General features: G+C 36.4%; 1 protein-coding gene across 1 annotated transcript in view; it reads left to right on the top strand.

Moving 5' to 3' along the window:
• Window positions 1-14,553, top strand: part of LOC126278893 (calbindin-32) — a 1,341,317-nt gene that overhangs the window by 1,296,812 nt on the left and 29,952 nt on the right. The window lies entirely within an intron of this gene.

The following is a 14,553-nucleotide window of genomic DNA, read 5'->3' on the forward strand; positions in this document are numbered from 1 at the left end:
CGTATACCGTTAGGCCGTCTTCCGCTCACGCCCCAACATCGTGCAGCCCGCCTCCAGTGGTGTCGCGACAGGCGTGAATGGAGGGACGAATGGAGACGTGTCGTCTTCAGCGATGAGAGTCGCTTCTGCCTTGCTGCCAATGATGGTCGTATGCGTGTTTGGCGCCGTGCAGGTGAGCGCCACAATCAGGACTGCATATGACCGAGGCACACAGGGCCAACACTCGGCATCATGGTGTGGGGAGCGATCTCCTACACTGGCCGTACACCTCTGGTGATCGTCGAGGGGACACTGAATAGTGCACGGTACATCCAAACCGTCATCGAACCCATCGTTCTGCCATTCCTAGACCGGCAAGGGAACTTGCTGTTCCAACAGGACAATGCACGTCCGCATGTATCCCGTGCCACCCAAAGTGCTCTAGAAGGTGTAAGTCAACTACCCTGGCCAGCAAGATCTCCTGATCTGTCCCCCATTGAGCATGTTTGGGACTGGATGAAGCGTTGTCTCACGCAGTCTGCACGTCCAGCACGAACGCTGGTCCCACTGAGGCGCCAGGTGGAAATGGCATGGCAAGCCGTTCCACAGGACTACATCCAGCATCTCTACGATAGTCTCCATGGGAGAATAGCAGCCTGCATTGCTGCGAAAGGTGGATATACACTGTACTAGTGCCGACATTGTGCATGCTCTGTTGCCTGTGTGTATGTGCCTGTGGTTCTGTCAGTGTGATCATGTGATGTATCTGACCCCAGGAATGTGTCAATAAAGTTTCCCCTTCCTGGGACAATGAATTCACGGTGTTCTTATTTCAATTTCCAGGAGTGTATTATGTGTGACATTGGAATCAAAAGCTCTGCAAAGAGTGCTGATCCTACAATCAACAGAATCAATTGGTTATTCAGCTGTTTAATGAGCTGCAAGGTATGAAATGATGTAGTATGAATGGAACATCAACTATCACCCCATGGGTGCAAAATATCAAAACCACTGCAGGAATAACAAAGCAATTGGGTAGTAGTGCCAAACCAGTTTAGAACCAGGAGAATGTTGGTAAACTGAAAGATGCCTAAGGAAGAAGCATGAAAAATCAGGCCTGAGACAGAGAATGGATGATCTGACACAGAGAATGAGCAGCTATCTGTGACTGTTTCCTGATACCACTGTCGTATATGGGAGAGTCTCATCATTGAATCATTGTAGGTTATAGGATGACTTAGAAGGAATACCTATTTGGTATGACAAGAGGCAGCTTCCTCTTGTAACAATTCACATTGAATGAAATTCAACTTAAGTTTCTTCTGCCTAGTTCATTGATAAATGAAAGGGAAATTTTCATGCTTCACAAATTTTTATTCACATTAATTGACGTCCGAAATGCACACTTGTCATGTAAATGAAACACGGACCGACTTCACTGATCTCTTTGACTTCCAAAAGTAACTTCAAATGTGAATGACAAAACAACTCAACAACTAACTCGCAGCCTCGCTGCATTGCTTTTTATAGAATTTTAACAATAACTTCCAAAATAAAGCCTTATTAATTTTGTAAAATTTTGATGTTGCAATTAAAATTTACTAAACATAAAGAAACTGATGTTACAGCCACATAAGGTATAAAATACAATATTCAATGACAATCTTTCATAGTTATATCTTTAGTTTTCCATAAGATAATCATTCTGAACTTTAATTAAAATAATGTCTCTCACATTATTTTAGTTACATAAATAATTACAGTTTGTATTTGGTTACTAACATGTAATGATAGTACAGGGCTTGTGTTTTATCTGATTAAATACACAGAACATACAAATAAGACCTCAAATTCAGGAATTTGCAAAACAGTGAGATGAAAACAATTGGACAGTTAATTAGATTTTTATTTTTTTATTTTATTTATTTGGTATGCGTATTCCATAGATCTGTACAAGAGAGTGATTCGCCTGGATGTGGAACGTGTCAATACAACTGTAAAAATACAATTAATGATACAGAATTGTAATATAGTACAATGATATAGATATTAATAAGTATCAATTTTTCTCATTTACAAGCTGTCATTTAACTAGTATAGCAATTCTCAATATTACATTATAACTATAACGTTAACATAATATTGTATTGTCCATCTAATAACTAAGAGACTAAATACATCTATTATTAAGGGAGGGAATTACTTCTGGAAAAGAATTCATCTAACGAGTACAGTGGATGGTCGAGCGGGTATTTTTTGACATACCTTTGAACAGCATTTCATTTTCTCTTGTACATTTAATATAATTAGGCAATGCATTAAAAGTCTTTATAGCAGCATACTTAATCTCTTCTGTACAAGTGTTAATTTTTTTAGTTCAACATGTAGATCATCTTTACCTCTAGTATTGTAGTTATGGCATGAACAATTTCATTCATACTGAGCATAGTCTTTATTAACTACATTCATCAGAGAGCATATGTACTGACATGTTGTGGTCAGAATACCTAACTGTGTAGAAAGTTTTCTACATGAGGTTCGTGGAGGAACCCCACACGTGATTCTGACTGCTCTCTTCTGAGCAGTTAAGATTTTTTTTTTAGGCTGGTGAATTAACGCAGATTATTATTCTGTAAATCATTAATGAGTGAAAGTACCCAAAGTAAGATGATTTTAAAATGTTGATGTCCCCAAAATGAGTAATTATTCTTAGAGAAAAAGTTGCTGATGAAAGCCTTTTTAGAGTAAGGGACACATGCTGTTCCCAGTTGAACCTACTGTCAATGTGAACCCCCAGGAATTTAGTGGATTCCACTTGTTCTAGTTCCTGGTTGTCATGAGAAATTACTATATTTTCTAGAGTTTTATCTTTTGTGTGGAACTGAATAAAATTAGTTTTTTAAATATTAACTGAAAGAGAATTAATTTAAAACCTTCTCTGTGTATATCATTAACATCAGTCTCCAGACCAGCAGTAGACTTACCATCTACAACAATGCATGTATCATCAGCAAACATTGTGAATTCACAATTTTTATTAATGGACAGGGGTAAATCATTAACATATATTAAAAACAGCAAGGGTCCAAGGACAGATTCCTGGGGAACTCCATGCTGAATTTTGCCCCATTCAGAATCCACTAGATTAGAAGATACTTTGTTGCAGCTATTTAGGACCACCTTTTGTTTCCTGTCTTCAAGGTATGATTTTAACCAGTTACCTATAGGCCCTTTGATTCCGTAATGATAGGCCTTCTCCAGGAGTATCTTGTGGTTTACACAATCAAAGGCCTTGGAAATATCACAGAAGACACCAACTGGTGACTTCTTACTAGTAATAGACTCCTAGAGATCATTTGTGAGTGAATATATGGCAAGCTCTGTGGAAACCTCTTTTTGAAAACCAAACTGTCTGTGGTTAATAATATTAAGTATATCAAGATGTGCCACAATCCTGTTATACACTGCCTTTTCAAGAAACTTTGAAAATGTTGTTAAGAGAGAGACAAGATGATAATTTTTTACATCTGTAGCATCGCCATACTTGAAAAGAGGTATCACAATGGCATATTTCATTCTCTCTGGAACAACTCCCTCATAAGGAGACATGTTGCAAATGTGAGCAAGTACTACACTTACATCATTACTGCAGGATTTCAACAATTTATTAGAGATGTTATCTATACCTGAAGATCCTTTACTTTTCAATGAGTGAATTATTTTTTTTATTTAATTAACAGTTATGGGTGTTACATTTATATCATTAAAACATTGTGGGAGGTTAAGTTTCAGAATATCTAAAGCTTCCCTTAGGTCACCACTGCAAACTATTTGAGAGGTGACACTTAGAAAGTGGTTGTTAAATGTGTCTGCAATCTGTTTACTATCAGTTATTTCTAAATCCTTAATTTTTAGGACAGCAGTTTTTTCATTGTCTGATCTCTATTACATTCCAAATCGTTCTGATTTCATTGTTTGAACAGTTAATTTCAGATTGTATGTACATACTTTTAGATTTTTTAATGACTTTAGTTAAGATTTTGCAGTATGTCCTATAATATTTAATATGGAGAGGATTATTGGATTGTCTAGATGTTATATATAGTTCTATTTTTCTCTGGCATGATATTTTATGCCCTTGGTGAGCCATGGTTTTTTTGCTTGATTGCCTGTTCTGTAGTTTACAGACCTTTTCTGGAAAGACATTTTCAAATATACCTGATAATTCATCAGTAAATAAATTGTATTTTGTATTATCATCATTTGCAAGATAAACATACCACCAGTCAGTCTCCCGAATGCATAATTTGAATTTTTGGATATTTTCCTCATTCATGTTTCTAATGGTTTTCCACTGTGCACTAGCTTTGCTCTGATTTGTATTAAAGCTGTCAATTGTGAGTATTTTCCCATCACGATCAGGGAGACCATTTATGACTTTTTCAACTTTGGTGTGATTAGTTTTGCTCATATCTACAAAGATATTGTCTATTAGAGTGCTGGAAGTGGCAGTAGTTCCTGTGGGAAAACTGACAGTGGAGACAAGGTTGTAGGTATGCATTACATTTGCAAACTCTGTCTTAGAAGATGAGCTTCCTAGGAAATCTATATTAAAATCTCCAGTCACTATAATGTCCCTATTTTTCTTGTGAAATACAATAGCACAGAATCTAATTGGTTCATGAATACTTTAAATGTAATTACAAGGAATATTAATTACAGAAGAAGACATAAAAATAAATAACAAATGAAAATACATCGCTTGGCAATAACTTTTAAGGTTTTTCTCAAGATAATGAGGTCTAAGGTTACTGGGTTTTAGATTGCAGTTTTGTTAATTAGAAACTAACATACCTGCAGTCTCTAGTTAATTTCTAAGGACTTATTACTTCAATTTCTTTGTTTTAGTATATGTACATAATTTTTTCAATGACAACCATCCACCGATAATTATGACAACACATGTCCTTCCAGAACATTCCACTCGCCTTTGCAATGAATATCAAGTTTTTTATCACACACACACACACACACACACACACACACACACACACACACACACACACACACACACCGCTCCCGGGATTGGAATGACTCCTTACCCTCTCCCTTAAAACCCACATCCTTTCATTTTTCCCTCTCCTTCCCTCTTTCCTGACGAAGCAACTGCCAGTTGCGAAAGCTCGTAATTCTGTGTGTGTGTTTGTGTGTTTTGTTCATGTGCCTGTCTGCCGGCGCTTTCCCGCTTGGTAAGTCTTGGAATCTTTGTTTTTAATATATATATATATATATATATATATATATATATATATATATATATATATATATATATATATATATATATATATATTAGACACACACATACAAGGCCTTAGGGAGCACTGAATTGTCTGATAACTATCCAGATGGATATAAAAAGAGAAGGTGGTATCAGACATTTCATATGAGGCCTGTGGGAGGCTGCACCGTTATACACCCCCCCCCCCCCTACCCCACCCCACCACTCTTACAAGTATTACTTGTATGAATGGCTACTAAATAAATACAATCAATCCAAAAGATCAAAAAAGTTTTCTTTTCTTAGCTGTCACTCCAGTCACTGGTTCATATTGCAGATCTTAAGGAATTGGCAGCTCACAATCCTCAGTCCTTTTGCACTGTCTATATTGTGTCTGCAATCTCTCTTTTTCTGGCAATCTCTGCGCTGTAATAGCACAGTCCACTTTTAGTTTCAGAGTTTTTTAATTTTCACTTCCAGGTCAGGAAGGATCTTGGATACAGTTCTCTAGGCTCTAGGTAGGAACAGGGATGAACTCATTACTCAATGTACTTGTATAGGTTACAATTAAGGCCATATCAGGTATGAATATATCAAAAGCATTACCCTACACTATTAGCATAGTTACAAACAAAATCATACAAATTAATCATCTCTAAACTGTAAAGATTTAGCTATATACAGATTAAAGCCAATGAACCAAAAATTAATTATATAGTTATCCTTTCTTTTTGATTATAATTTCATTATATTCCACTATACAGTATATTTGATTATAATTTCAGTATATTCCACTATACAGTATATTTGACCCCCCCCCCCCCCCCCTCCCCTCCAGATCTCATTTAACTTTTTATCATGTCAAAAAAACTCACAAACTCATTATACCATCATGTAATAACAAACTTTTCACAAAATATCTCTTGTCACAGTGCAACTTGTCTCTTTAGTAACACATGTACATCCTTACCATTGTTCATTAGTTCATCTCATTAGAAAATTCCTAAAATCATGACCATGTCTGTAATTCTCAAAAACAGACCCACAAATCAAATACATGCTCTACAGAGTATAACTACAATAATTGGTCAATCACTATTGTAGGAAAGTCAAATTTAGTATGCAGTTTACATTTTCAAATTATTCCTCAAATAATGTCATTCAATGGTCATATTACATACAGAAAACTTATATTAGAGAGAATGGATACCATTTCAGTAAGAGATAACTACATTACAGGTTTATAAGTGAGTAAAGAAAGAAAATAGAGTGCTACATAGCTCAGAGACCTAGTGCTCACCACATATTTAACACAAAGATGTGTGCTCCTGAGGGCTTTTACATCATCTTATTTTTCCTTGTTGTTTGACACTTACTCCATATGATTTGATAAAAAATGGTTCATGTGGTTTTAGATTAAGTCTACATTCATAGTTTTTCACTTCTTCAGGTTTCACACTAAACACAGCTTTGTATTCCCACATCAAACTACCTAATCGATCTGTCTGTTCTTTATCTAGACTTACAGCTTCTTTTAGTTTGGTGGCCACTAATTCACCATACTTTTCTTCATTGCATTCTTTTCCATAGTCTTCCTCACTAACATCAATCTTCTCATTTGTACAAATCACTCTTCTAATTTGGAAATTGTTCTCTAGGAAATTTTGTATGATTAGTTCAGTCACATGTGTTACATCTGTCTTTTGGTTGGTAAGCGTTAACTTTTTGTTATTCCAGTCAAAATCTGCATTTACTCCTTGTATCCAATTCATTCCAAACAAAATATTTTCATTGAGGTCAGATACTACAAAACATCCTTGGTTATACTATACGTCATTAATGGTGAAAGATATTAAGGCTTGCCTGTTGTCAACTTTGCTGTGCCTAACAGTTACTCCCTTAATTTTGATTCCAATAACAGGATAATCCTTAAAGTCAGCACTATGTCTTATCTGGTCTCTAATTTTTTCAGAAATGGCACAGACAGGATTACCCATGTCTAATACGCAATCTCCTTCATAATTTTCAACTTTTATACATATATACAGGTAACACAAAACTTTTTCTTTCCTGCTTTCCTCATCTTCATGCCACAAATCATTCTCTGTCTCTCTGAAGTCCAAGTTGTTTATACCATTTTTGCCTGCACAATTTATCTTAATTGTCTGAATTTTACTTAGAGCTACATCAGATGATTGCTTGATGTCATGTTCCTCTTTTGCACACTGTCTACTTTTCCTAGACCTGATCTCACTGTAAGCATGCTGATTGTTCCTACCTTCCCATTTGGAATGCAGTTCTTCACAAATAATCTTCATGATCGAAACTTCCTGGCAGATTAAAACTGTGTGCCCGACCTAGACTCGAACTCGGGACCTTGGCCTTTCGCGGGCAAGTGCTCTACCATCTGAGCTACCGAAGCACGACTCAAGCCCGGTACTCACAGCTTTACTTCTGCCAGTATCTCGTCTCCTACCTTCCAAACTTTACAGAAACTCTTCCGCGAACCTTGCAGAACTAACACTCCTGAAAGAAAGGATATAGCGGAGACATGGCTTAGCCACAGCCTGGGGGATGTTTCCAGAATGAGATTTTCACTCTGCAGTGGAGTGTGCACTAGCCAGGAAGTTTCATATCAGCGCACACTCCGCCGCAGGGTGAAAATCTCATTCTGGAATCTTGATGATCCTTTCTACTCTGTTGCTGTCACTGTAACCCTTGTAAGTATCCCACAAAATTTCTTGCATCACATCTAAATCATAACGTCTATCCTTATGTTCCTAAGCTGATGATACCTTCCCAGTTTCCACTTGTACAATCTGGTTCTCATATTCTTCACAAATACTACTGACATCATCTTCTTCGACATCAATTAAATCTTCTTTAACCTTCATATACACCATGCCATCTAATTCTTCCTCCCATTCATCATAACTACTGACACTTTCACTATCAACATTATCACACATGCTATCATCTCCAATAATGGACCCTTCTGCAACATCTTTACAATGATCATCAGAATTGTTGACAATTACACCAGTACAAGTATCATCACTTAAGTGCTTAACAGTGATACATTCTTCCTCCAGTAATTTACCTAATCCAAACTCATCAGGATTATCATCAGAACCAACATTTTCTTCACAAACTTCTTTGCCATACTGATTATATAGACTTGGGATGGTTTCCTCCTCTAACAGAACCTCTTCAACATTCTTACAGATGCTATTTCTTCTATCTTCAACACCTTCATTCATACTTTTGCAGAATTTACCATCAAATTGTAATTTGCTAATCCTATGTGCTCTTCTTACATTAGTTTTGTCATTTCCACTCCAATATCTTTGATTACTCTGTCATCAGTAATTATTTTCGATGTCCCTAGGCTGGCGGTGTTTAGCCTGATTTCGGTACTTATCTCTCGCCCCAAACTGACAGGCTCCCAATGAAGCATCCATCAGTTTAAATTGCCTGGTCTTGAGTGGTGATTGTCAAATTGTCTGTTATTATTCTCCCAAGGTCTCTCCCTGTTGTCATATCCTCTGTTTCCATTCCCATTTCTATGGTTGATCCATCTAGTATCACTCCTAGCTTGATTCCTGCTCTGATTCCATCCCCCAGATGATTGATTGCCAAATCTGCCATTATGTAGCCTCTCATTTCTCTCAAAGGCTTTATCCAACTTATCTACATATCTCAAGAACTGATTTATGGAGTCATCTGGCCCATAAATCAACACCCACTGTACTCTTTTCGGTAATCTCCTTTTAAGGCATCTATTTGTATTAGTTCTTCAAAAGGTTTGTCTAAGTGTACTAACTTCCTCAATTGATTTTCACAGAAACACTTCAAACTACCATCACCTTCCTATACATTTGACCATTCAAAACCTCACTCTTAATCCTAGCTTGCTAAGATCCTAACCAAAACTTATTTAAGAACTTTCTTTTGAATTAATCATATGATATAGTACAATTAACATTCTGATTGGCCCATGAGATTGCTTCTCCATCCAAAAATCTCTTAATGAATTTAATTTCTACATTTTCTGTTATGTCATTTCTAAAATTATCTCGACAATGCTGCACAGAATCAACAGGATGCAATTTACCATCTCCTGGAAAGCATTTTAAAGGTATGCCACACCATGCACAATTAATATTGCTAACAAAATTTCTTTGAGCTACACCATCTTGTAATTCTACAACTTTCTTACTTAAATCTACAACATTACTTTTACACAAATCTATTTTTTCAACATAATTTAGTTCCACATTACTTATTTGATTGGAAATGTCTGTAAGTTTTAGCTCACTGTTGCTTTTGTAAGCTTCTATTTTCTCTTCAAACAGTCTCCTACTCCAAACTACCTCTAATTTAAGTTTAGAATTTTCTTCTTCTACAGGTTTATCTAGTTTTTCGAATCTCTCCTCATTTTTAGATAACTCCTGTGTGAAATTAGTTTCTAATATCTCTAAACTACTCCTAAACAAGTATTGAGTTCAACCTGTCCTGTCTCAACAGTAATTCTTAGTACTGCCAAACCCTCCTGGATTTCCCTAATATGATTAGTATTTTCAGTGACAGTATTCTTTAATTTCACCATTTGTTCACTGAATTGCTCACTTAATTGTAGTACATGTTGATCAATATCCTTAATCTGTCCCATCTATTTCTTTGTTTCTTGCCTAATCTGTCCCATCTGTTCCTTCACTTCTTTCACAACATTAACAAATCGTCTCCTCCTACACTTCCCTGTGCAATTGGAGTACTAATGGTGACATTTTCACTGGAACCCTCTCCACCAAAGCTTCGATCTACACTTTGATAACTATTGGGTGATAGTTCACTGATACTTGCTTCTAGATCCGAAGTGTTTAGGTTGTCGTTATTGGCCATGGTAAATTAGAAAATACACAAACTTCCCACAAAAACATTTGTTACTGTCACAAAACTATTTAATTAAAAACATAAACTGTTACTCATCTGATGGTAGACAGTGCTGTCTGAGAATTTGGTCCTTTTTACCCACACCAACTCTTCCCATTAATTCTGTGCGTCCCCAATACAAAGTTTTCCCAGACAATTTATGTTTGGCATTTGTCTCACGTTCACCTGAAACAGTCACTTTTTAAACATATTTCCATATTTCAACATCAGTCACAGCTCAACTCCACTAAATGCAACTATTCATGTTGAATGTTTCTTAAGTTTTTTCTGCCTGGTCCATTGAAGAATGAATGGGAAATTTTCAGGGTTCACAGATTTTTATTCTCATTAATTGATTTCCAAACTGCACACTCATCATGTAAACAAAACACAGACAGACTTCACTGATCTCTCTGACTTCCAAAAGTAACTTCAAATCTGACTGACAAAACAACAACTCAGCAACTAACTTGCAGCCTCACTGCATCGCTTTTTATAGAATTTTAACAATAACTTCTAAAATAAAGCATTATTAATTTTGTACAATTTTGATGATGAAATTAAAATTTACAAAACTTAGAGAAACTGATGCATTATGAAATGGGATGAGCACATGAAGTGTGAAGTAGGAACGACAATTGGCCAACTTCAATTTTTTGGATAAATTCTAGGAAAGTGTAACTCATCTATGAAGGAGACCACATATGTAAGGTGAAGCAAAATTTGTACACTTGGGCTTTGCAGTGCAACTCCTCACATACCAGTGATAAAAAAATGTCTCTCAAAATTGGCAGAAAAAGGACATTAGAGTGTGGCAATATGGCAACACTGTAACCAAATGTATGATAGCTACCTCTAACAGCACATATTTAGTTGTGCTGTTCAGATAGGTACATTTCAGTCACCCTAGGGAGTGGATGTTGTTTACTACTGCACTGCACTCCACTTCCGTGTTTACATCGCTGTAATTGTTCTTCTCTGAGTGCTGTCCATCCATTAATTTCCGTGTTCATTCATATTCCTTGTGATCTGATCAGTCCTTCTGGTTGTACTGCTCTTAATTGGAATTTCGGTTGTTTAACCGAAATTTTGTCACTGGATTAACTATTGCTACAAACCTCAGGAAGAATACTCTGGTATTTGCTTTTGACAATAAACCCTGTCCAGTTCAGCCAACATCCCTGGAAATGGATGACAAGATTACACCGTTAATTGGCCTCACTTCTGAAACCATCCGAACCTGGCAACTGGTTTTGTCAAGTTATTCAGTGCTGCAACTGTTTATAAAGTGTTGGGAAAGTGGGGCTATGAAGTAGATTTTGTGCATAGAAATGGTTATAAAAGTAAGGTTTCCATCTATAGAGCTGACAGTACTTTAAACTGAAATGTTTCAGCGGAGTCCGCTGCGTAGAGATGGAACGTTAAGACAAATATTTTGTCAGTACATAACTGTTTATGGGTATAATGCACAAATTGTTTATGTAGGTCAGGTAGCTACATGTAATGAAACTGGCCACTTCACACAGGAATGTCTGTGGTGAACTGTTGTTCTTAAAAGTAATTTGTTACAGCATCAGAAACCACTGAATAGCCTGGATCAACTGGTTGAGGATGTCCATACAGTGGCCCAAGATGTCTCCCTTCACGATAACAACTACTTCCCACACTAACAACAAAGGGAAACCCTGTAACCACTATTTGTGAAACTGAAATGGAGCTGAAAAAATGACCTCTGGAGACAACTGATAGTTGCTCAAAGGATGAGCTGTCCTGTACAACTCTCTCAGTTCACAAGCAAAAACAGTGTGATGAGGAGGCAGAGGAACTGGAAGGCAAAATGCAAATGGAAACTGATGAACAAAAAGATAATAAAGACACGGTACCATAAAATGAAGGTGGTCTAGCAAGTATTAATTTCCAAGAAACAACAGTTGAACTAGCTGATTGCAAAGAACAGCAGGTATCTGATTGTAAACAAATTCAGGGACAGGTTGCAAAACTGCAGTCTCCATTTGTTTCCCTTGATCAGGAAGTAAATGATATTAATAAGGAACAAGGAAGTGGTGGCCAAAATAAAATCACGGTCAACACCGCAGGGCAGGCACTAGCAACAGAAATTGCAAAAGCATCTGCTGCTGCTCCATATGAGCTATGAAGTAAAATAAAAATGCAACCAAATGTGAATATGCTCTTAACAAAGGGAAGGGAAAATTCAGAAAGGGCGACCCAAGCCCAATGAATGTTCGGTACGAAATGGTCCTACATGAATCACTGGAGGAAATATCAGAAAGTTTACAAGGAAATCAGTTTACTAGCAGTACAAGAAAAAAACTCAGAAGTAGAAAAAAATGGGATAGTAAGTAACAAACTGGTGAAATGTTATTCCATGTTCAGCATTCTGAGAAAAATGTTAATAGTTTAACTGAACCCTGAACTACAGGAAACTAAATTAGTTCATCAAAACAACTACATAGTGACAGCACAAAGACACAATTTTACTCTGTCACCACTATGAACATAAATAAAATTACATCCAGTTTGAAATTATCAGCACTTAAGGAATTTTGTACGATTCTGCAACTGATATTGCCCTGTTACTGGAAGTTCTAATGTCAGATTCAGTTATTCCTGGTTATGTCAGTCACATAAATGTGTCTCATGAAACAAGTGTTGGAACAGCATTTTTGCTGAGGGAAGGCTTCCAGTAAGTGAGGTGGAATGACTGGAATCTGGAAGGGAAATATACCTAAATATCTATAATGTGACTATCATCAACTAGTATGCACCTTCAGGAAATTCTCGCCAAGCTGACAGGCCAAGTTTCTTCAAAAATGAACTGATATACTTGTTAAGGGAAAGTCCAAGACAGTTATTACTTGGAAGTGATTTTAATTGTATTTTAAATCAAAAAGATCAGTTACCTAATTTTAATTTCTCAAGTGAACTAAAACAACTAGTTACAGGTTGAGAATCAAAGGATATATGGGAAATCAAATACCCATCCACTGTTGAGTTCACTTATGTCATGGCAACATCTCATAGCAGGACTGATAGATTATATATTTCTAAATATCTTTAAACTTCCATGACAAAAGTAGAAACCATTCCTACGTACTTTTCAGACCATTCAAGTGTCTTAGCTTGCATAAATCTAACAAGAAACTCAGTCCACTGATTCTTGAATCAGTGGAATTTGAACATTTCCTTGTTAGTAAATGATGATTTAGAAGACCTGATTAAATTATTCATGAGCAATATTCCTGCATGCTTGTAGTAGATATGCCACTGCTATCGACTGGTGGGTTAAAACGGCAAAGCAAAAGTTGAGGAAGGTTCTTGTTCAATACATTGTGCAGAGCGCAAAAGAAATGAAATTTGCTATAGAATATTACTATTCTGTTTTGAGAAATCTATAAGATCAGGTCTCAGCAGGTTACTCACTTTGGATAGTAGACATCAAAATAGTTGAAGCCAAGTTACTTAATATCAAGAGAAATCAAATGGAAGGGTTGGAAATAAACTTGACGGCAAATTTGATGTCAGAAGATGAAACTACTTCCCTTTATCACTTAGTGAAGCATACAAAAAATGGCACGATTCTCAGAAACCAGCAGTATATCATGGACGAGATTTATCGCTATTGTTGCGAGCTATATTTTCCCTTTATCACTTAGTGAAGCATACAAAAAATGGCACGATTCTCAGAAACCAGCAGTATATCATGGACGAGATTTATCGCTATTGTTGCGAGCTATATTCGGCAAATAAAAGTAGTGATGCTTCCTTGGATTAATTCCTTGACATCCTAGCCCCACAACTGACAGAAGATAATAATGAAAATTTTCTCAAGGTAGTCACTGAAGAGGACATGTATGTGCGCCTCACCACTAAAAAATTTCCCAGGGCCGGATGGTGTGCCAGCAGAGTTTTACATCCGTTACTGGCCAATAGTCGGTGCAAAAATCATGGACATTGTAAATGAGGTTATTCATGGTAAAATTATTCCTGCTCATTTTAAGGAGAGTAAAACTGTTCTTGTGCCAAAAAAAAAAAAAAATGGAAACAAAGATTTAAATAATTTTTGTCCAGTTTCACTGCTAAAGTCTGATTATAAATTAATAGCTAGAATAGTAAACAAGTGTATTTCATGCCTTACAGATAAAATTATTAGTCAACATCAGTGCAGCGGCAAGGCAGAACCATTTTTCAAAATCTAGCAGAATTCAGGGATATCACTGCAATAACTTCTGTAGCAAATATAAAGTTTGCTTTTTTGTTTTGTTTTAGATTGTTTTATAAAGCCTTCAATGTAGTAAATCATGAATATCTTCTAAAGATGTTGAAGAAAACTGGTTTCAGCAAGA

Source organism: Schistocerca gregaria, chromosome 6 (genome assembly GCF_023897955.1).
Source record: "Schistocerca gregaria isolate iqSchGreg1 chromosome 6, iqSchGreg1.2, whole genome shotgun sequence".
In the NCBI taxonomy this organism is placed as follows: Eukaryota; Metazoa; Arthropoda; class Insecta; order Orthoptera; family Acrididae; genus Schistocerca; species Schistocerca gregaria.